The 7,844-nt window shown below is 33.6% G+C and overlaps 2 long non-coding RNA genes across 3 annotated transcripts; both read right to left on the bottom strand.

The window, feature by feature from the left end:
• Positions 1 to 1,633: 1,633 nt before the first annotated feature.
• LOC145796884 (uncharacterized) lies at positions 1,634 to 2,273 on the bottom strand. Its single transcript, XR_014337538.1, has 2 exons — positions 2,196 to 2,273; positions 1,634 to 1,902 (listed from the first exon to the last, which is right to left on the bottom strand). It is a non-coding gene; the product is annotated as an uncharacterized LOC145796884 (long non-coding RNA).
• A 916-nt stretch (positions 2,274 to 3,189) lies between these two features.
• On the bottom strand, positions 3,190 to 7,145 carry LOC145796883 (uncharacterized). Of its 2 annotated transcripts, XR_014337536.1 has the most exons (5): positions 6,940 to 7,145; positions 6,737 to 6,787; positions 3,750 to 3,844; positions 3,444 to 3,646; positions 3,190 to 3,325 (listed from the first exon to the last, which is right to left on the bottom strand). It is a non-coding gene; the product is annotated as an uncharacterized LOC145796883 (long non-coding RNA). The 2 variants fall into 2 exon arrangements; XR_014337537.1 differs by lacking the exons at positions 6,737 to 6,787; positions 6,940 to 7,145 and adding an exon at positions 3,957 to 4,030.
• Between the last annotated feature and the right edge of the window lie 699 nt (positions 7,146 to 7,844).

Here is a 7,844-nt window from a genome sequence, read left to right on the forward strand (position 1 = left end):
TTGTGGATATGATTTTTTTTGACAAGTACGGAAGACATTATTTTTAATCTATAGATTAGAATTGTTCATATAAATTACTTTTTTGGTGTGGTACATATCGAAATTTCGGTGTGGTACAGATTAACTTTTGACATGGTACAAATTAATTTTTGGTGCGGTATGGATTAATTTTTTGGTGTAGTACAAATTACTCTTTTGGCATGGTACAGATTACCTTTCAGATATTAAATTTGGTTAATCCTCTGTTATGTATGAAATTATATTTTTGAGGTTGGATTATACTTGGTTTGTATGGAATTTCTATTACATTTCGAATTTGACGTTAAATATGAAATTTTTTAATGGTTGAAAGTGAAATGTATGCATGGTGTAAAATAGTTGCTAATATAATCAGTGTTTAAGGATTATTTTGTTTATATACAGGGTTCAGGTTGCACTAATAATGGAATAAAACAGGTGGTCGAGAAATTAATTTTTTTAAAAAATAAATTATAAAGTTTTTGGCGACTAAATATTTTGGTAGCCAAAAATACAAGTAAAGGTTTTTGGTGCCTAAATATTTAGTAGTAAAAAGAAACAAAAGGCTACCTTTCGTGACTAAAAGTTGAATTCATTTTTATGTGAAAACTTTCAACGACTAATATTTTAGTTGCCAAAAGGCTACCTATGGCTACTAAAAAAATTTTAGTAGCCAAAAGTTGTAAATTAGCTACCAAACAAATTTTAGTCGCCAATACTATCACCAACAAAGTATACCCCACTAACTGGGCGACTAAAATTTTTAGTTGCCATTGACTTTCGGTGACCAAAAATGAGGCTTTGGCAACTAATCTTTTAGTAGCCGAATGTGTATTTTCTTGTAGTGTAGAGAGACACTATTGGACTTGATGGTCCCAGTTTGGGACTCATTTCAGTGTTATGATCCTTATATATTTGAGAATTCATTGTGTAGAGTATTTATTTGAAAAATCAAGATGATTGAACATTATTAATTACATTATCAAATCACATTTAAAAAAAAAATAATAGATGGTCTTTTCTGAAAATTATAATTGTTGTCCATTTTTCAAGTTTAAATATGATCTGAACTTATAGTTACAAATATTTGATCATTGAAAGGGGCTCCAATATGGGTCACCAAGCCCCATAATGCATCTGTAGTTCAGAGAAATTGTGGATGGTAAAATCTGAGCTTACATCCAGTTTGGCCATCTGCAATTAGCAACACATACGGCAAAATTCCTGAGATAAGCTTAGTGGTCGAGTTGACCAGTAGGTCAATTGAGCTAACCTAAACAGAGGGTCACTACTAAAAAAACCACTTTTTGCGACCGCTATAAACCGTCGCAAATAATAAAAAACAGTCGCAAAAGACTTTTTGCGACGGCCCTAGCGACGGCAAATGGGGGTCGCGAATATGGGGGTGGCAAATACTTTTTGCGACGGCAAAATAACGGTCGCAAATTATTTGCGACCACCTAAACTACTTATGGCGACCGCTATTTTACCGTCGCAAAAAACAAAGAAAAACACTAACATGATCTTTGGCGACCATCTTGTTACCGTCGCAAAAAATTAAAAATAAAAATAAAAATAAATAAATGAAAGTGTAGCATTAAGCACTCTAGGAATAACAATGACAAGAATTCAGACAGTATAGCATTATAGTTTTATTGAACATTCTATTTGAGTCTCAAAATTTGAGCTACATGTAAAAGTTATTACAACTAAAAACTTGAAAAAAGTTCTTTTATGAAAAAAATACAATCCAGAACTGGCCAATCTTCTCATCAATTTTCTTGCTCGAGTGTTTCTCCACTCTATCAATGAACTGGCATAACACCTTACACCCATATTCATCAAGATCATTTCAGCAAACACTTCCACTAATGCTTTGGCAACCTATAATTGAAGCCAACCAAAATGTCACAAGCAACAAAGATGAATTATTTCACTATAAAGGTGAGAGCAGAAGTCCTTCCAGATTCATGGGGTTAATTTTTGGAGCGCATGTGCATGTGTAAGCAAGCGCACACATAATTATTCTATGTCAGATGAACATAAGAAAGACTAGAAAATATAACCAAAATTCTGGTTATCAGAACAAAAACAAGTGAAACAAGAGGGATTGCGGGAACTATAATATGTATAATAGAACTACTAGTGTAATCTAGTGCCAAATTAAAAAAACCAACCTTTATTGGGTTGATCCTCATTTCCCTCAGAAATTCCAAGTTATTAACCTGAAAGCTAAGGAACTTCCTGTCAATATAACTACTGGTATGACCATCATCAAGACAATCATTCTTGAATTTGACCCGCTTCTAGTAATTGATCAATAAGGGAATTTGAATTTTGCTACTTAGATGGATGGAAAAAATTTAATGTTAAATTTGACAATAGCTAAGCTGTAAAATCTATGAAGTCCAAATGTGGAACAAGTGTTAGTATAGTAAATGATGGTCATGAATCACCACAGCTGAACTCAATCTGCAAGTGGCAATTAAACAAAGACTTATAGATGCAACCAAGTTTAAAAAGCAACAAATTCAAAAGCTTGAGTAAATCAGCATACAGAACTTGGCTCTCTCTTGGTATTCGGTTCATAGGCCTGCAGCCCAATCAAATTTTCAAGGCCTCTTGAGGTGTCATTTAGATGAGCCAAGCCCCTAAAAAATGAAGGATTATAACTCCAGTCTTATCTCATTCGTATTTTGAATAAGATTCTAGCATAACAAAGAAAAAAATTGTGATATGAATTAAAATTCCATTGTGTGACAACCTGTACTTAGATAATTATAACTACTCATTAAAATGTATGGATCAAGACAATGATTGTCTGAACTCATTCCACAGCAAATGATATACCCTTTATGCATATGCATGTTACTTGCTTTCTAGGTAAATGATGTCCCTGAAGAAAACCCATTTGTAATTGAATCAGATTACAGTCTGAAGAAAGCCCATTTGCAGTACCAGATTTGGTCCATATGATATGCTCTAGGGATAAATTTCAGACCTAATACGACATAATACATGGGGAAATATAGTGATATCCTTCAAGAACTTCATACACAGCAAATATCATAAATACATGCAGAAATATAGTAGAGTGGCATACCTATTCATTTTCTTTTGAAGCTTGCTGTCCACTAGATGCATCTGACACCTACAATATGTTAGTATAATGTGTTAATAATTTCCATATGTATATATGCAAAGAATACCTTCAGACGATGTTTTCCAAGAGGTGGCTGCAACTTGCCATATGTCGTAATCAAGGCATTGTCATCCGATGAAACATCCAAAAGCTTGAGTAAATCACCTTCAAAAGAAAACAGAGACGAAAATTATTGGTTCCTCATGATATCCTAATATTACAACTCTTTGACCACATTTCCTCATGATATCCGAATATTCATGAATAAGTTCTGTTCCCTTACCTAGGCTCCCCAGCATGCCCTCGACTGTCTCGGGATTAGCACTTATTGTAGATCCATGAGACAGTTGGCGGCTGTAAAAATGATATGTCCCCAAGGTCAGCCTTTTGGGGTCTAACAAAGATATGCATACAGACAATGAGTTAACCAAAACAGATTTTGGCCGTGAATCCTCCAGAGCATGACAAAAGAGTCTTCCTATAAAACTGTGAACATAAAACAAATAATGACTTCTCTAAATAATAGGAAACAAGTAAATGATATAATATTGTGAACTTCCCACAAGATCAGAATGAAAACTAGTGCTACCTTGGGCTGGTGATTTTAGCAGCTAGGCCTGGAGGAGCATATCGAGTTATAGCACACAGTGTTTCTGCTGTGTTGGCATGCACTTCTGGACAATCCTGCGATAAGTGTTTAATAAATATTTAAGTGAAATATATACACAGTTGCAAAACAACCTGGAAGACAAACTTCAGAGTGTTGAAATATGAGCTCTCTTGTATTTTCATTGACCTTTTGGATCAAAATTCAGAGTGTTTATTTACAAACTTCACTGAGATAAACATACAATGTTTCAATGAGAATTATTCAAAAAAAAAAAAAAAAAAAACCTAATTTGTTGAAATTATGAAATAAGATCAAATTCAATATAACAGAAACTTTTACACTACAAACAATGTTCCACTGTCAGGCCTTTTACCATGATAATTTTCATACAAGGGGAAAAAAAAATGATTGACAATGATGGGGTTGGTGCAATGCAATCATATTCTCAAACAAGTGAATAACAGAGCTTTGTATTCTTGAGAGATCAAAACTGGTTTAGGCTAATATTGGTGGTTACTCAATAATACCTGCTTCAAGCAAATCTGTGGTTTGGCACGTTCATAATTTGGTTCCTCTGTAGTCCTTTCAGCAATACTTGAGATGGACAAATGTTGAAAAAGAACTTCATTCTCAATTTATATGTTTCCATGGAAGTGTCAAGGCATTATAGTAATAACAGATTACATGGCAAACATCTAATCCATCTGAACAATGGCAACAACATAGTAATAACTGATGATACTCTTTACAAAATCACTAAAAAGCTTCAATCTTCTATGTATTAATAAGTTCCTTCAGTAATCCAGAGCAGAGGCCTCACTCTACTACTTACTAAAGGCTATCACAAAGAAGAAGTTCCTTAAGTCAACTCACTGTGGGGGAAGCTACATCTAGAAAGAAAAAAAAAAAACAGTCAAATTTATTTCCTAAAGTGGTGTTTAATTTTGCTGTAATCGGTTAAAAAAAAAAAAACCGAGATTTAAAGTATTTTGTATGGTTGAGAATTAACCTCGTGGGCTGCTGGTCAACCAACTCATGCTTGGGAGGATTTCTACAAAAGTCAAAATATTTCCTATTTATTTTGTAAAATTTTACTTTAGGAGGAAACATATCCAAATACAATTGAATTAAATTCTAGAGAATGTGGAGTTTTGGTTGAACAAATGTAAAAAATAGTTATAATGGTCCAAAAAATAACAGTCTATGTTTCATTAAATGTTTGATCATTAACAAAAAATTGGTCTAATGTTACTTAAACAGATTCTAAGACTGTGAGCTATAAACAAGAATTCCTATCGTAGCACATTCATGTTGTGTATCGTGTTCCCATTCCCATTTCTCATACTGAAGTAATTCACATTCCAAGTAGCATTGGAAAAACTAAACAAACACTAAAGAAAAGAACCTGCCAGATTAGAGTTTCAGGCATGCTACTACAATTTTTTTGTTATGAATTTATGACACTCACTGATTCCATTATAAACAGAAAAACATCTACTAGTATCATAAAAAACAAGCCTAGTTATCCACCCAAAAAAAAAAAAAAGAAGCCTAGTTCATAGCTAGGTAACCTAAACCATTGGTTTAAAATGGAAAACCGCATTCCAAATTCATGAATTTTGAATAAATTTGGATCAACCATGGGTTATTTTGGTCAAATCCGCAAATTTAAAACAAATTCTATTGTAAGCCACACGTCTGACAGATTGCCACAAGAATTCAACATCTTCAAAAGGTCATTGCATTTGGAATCAAACATGCAACCTATGAAAGGCATAGTTGGTGCAATTTATTCAAGCTGCCATAGATTAATTTTTTTTTTAATTTTATTTTGGAAATCTATGCTAGTGTGTTTGATGTACTGTGGTGGGGGGGACAGTTGGGGAATGAATGCTTTTAGTTTCTTTTTTATTATTATTTCAACTTAGAAAAGATCACCACAAGAAATGCACTATCACCTATAAACCATCAAAGCATTTATTAATTATTTTGCAAGTATAGTTTATTTATTCAATAATCAATATATATTGCATCTGGTTTCTAAACAGAAAATAGTAATATGCCTTTGTTTGGTGCAAGAGGGAACTCCAGGGAACACCTGGCATATCCTTTCTTTGCATAACTTTGTTACTTGATAAGATAAATACTTCATCACAAAATATATATTGATTTCCCCTCCTTTCATATGGTTATAAAGAGTGGTGACCTTTGGGCAAGAACTCATAGCTGCACATCTACAGCCTCTCCTTCCAATATTCCATGTGATAGTGAGCCTCAAAGCAGACTAACTCACACAGGTCTAGGGGTTCTTGGCCACTTGCCAACTATCCATTCTCTATCTACCCACAATTGTGACCAAATTCATCATCAACAGCTTAATCTTCTTAGTTAGACCTATTTCCCTGAACTTTTTCACTACAAAATGGTGAATTTAGCAATCCAAAAAAAATTTCCTAATTATTTCGTAAATGTTTATCTTAGGAGGAAAAAAATCTAGATACAATTGAATTGAATTGGGCTCTAAGGAGAATGGAGTTTTGGTTGACAAATGTGAAATAGAAGTGGCAATGCTGCTAGAATAACAGGATGTTTTATTAGGTGTTCCTGAACTAAATGGAAAAAAGAACAGAAAAGAAAAAAACAATTTCTGAATCTGGTTATAGTATTTTTTTGGCTCTAAAAAATGGAAAAAAAAAAAACAATAAAAATACATTTTTTTGCTCTCGTTTTATAACATTTTCACAATAAACAAACTGAGATTCAAGTCTCACTTGAGGAAAAACAAACGTTTATGATCAATTTGATCACATAAGGAGCTAAACAAGTTCTCAGATCAAGATAGAGATTGAAAATAGATAGAAACATTTTATATGAGAAAAGAATTGCAAATAATTGAAAACCTAGATTTCCTAAGTCAGATAGAGAGAAGCAGAGGCGATAGAGGAGGTTGAGGATTGCAAATTTACTTCTATTCTCACAAGACACCGATGAAATCACCTAATTTGCAATGAAATCACCTGAAATTCAACAAATTGACAAGTATATTACAAGCTTGAGAACTCAAGAAAACGAGAGAGAGAGAGAGAGAGACAGCGAGACAGAGAGATAGAGATTGAGAGGGAGATTGAGGGACAGAGAAAGAGAGCGAGATTGAAAGAGCGATTCATACCGATGGAGATCTTCAGACGACAATGGCGAGCGGAAGAGCGAGAGAGCAGAGCTATGCATGTCTGTAATGCGAGAGAGAGAGAGAGAACAATCCGTGTTTTAATTTTTCTAAAACTAGGGCAAATATAAGGAAGGAAAACGGGTAAAAGAGGAATAAATTGGTTATTTGCGACGGCTGATCAAGTGGTCGCAAATTATGTAGTAGGAAAAGATCCTTTTTCTAGTAGTGGGTGGACCAAGTTAATGAAATTTTCACTTTGCATGGGAACAAACTTATCCATTCTTAGAGTATCGTGAACGCGGGATATGATCTCATATAGAGCGGAATAACATGGTGAAAATGTTAAGCATCTCTTAACTGAGTATTGCGATCAGTGGAAATGCTACTAATAAGAAAAAGTAAGTGAACTAAACATGGTACACAACAAAGTATGTACTCGTACATTGTCTCGTCATTGACATTCTTGAGAGCTCTTACTAATTTAAACATCGGAGAGTCCCTGACAAACTATCATAGTTTGTCAATGCTTCTCAAATTCTTAAGTAGAGAGTTTGTGTTCAAGTTTATAATAGTTGATAGAGCAAATTTCATTTTACCCCTTGTGGTTTTGCTCATGTGCAGATTACCCTCTCTCAATTGGAAATAACCTCATAATCTCCTTATGATTTGTAGACTAAAATGCACCATTAAACATTCTATCGAACTTAACAGTAAGTGTCAAACATGTGCTAAACAGGAGGTTATATGCTTATTTTTGAATTTCAAATGAGTGAATTGCACATGGAATAAACAATAAAGAGTTAAAATACATTATGCTTTCCAAACAAATGACAAAAATATGCGTAATTCACGCATTTAGGTTACTTGTATACAATGGTATTTTAGTCTTTTTTATTAACTTGTAA

Source organism: Camellia sinensis, chromosome 8 (genome assembly GCF_055761805.1).
Source record: "Camellia sinensis isolate YWXY chromosome 8, ASM5576180v1, whole genome shotgun sequence".
NCBI lineage: Eukaryota > Viridiplantae > Streptophyta > Magnoliopsida > Ericales > Theaceae > Camellia > Camellia sinensis.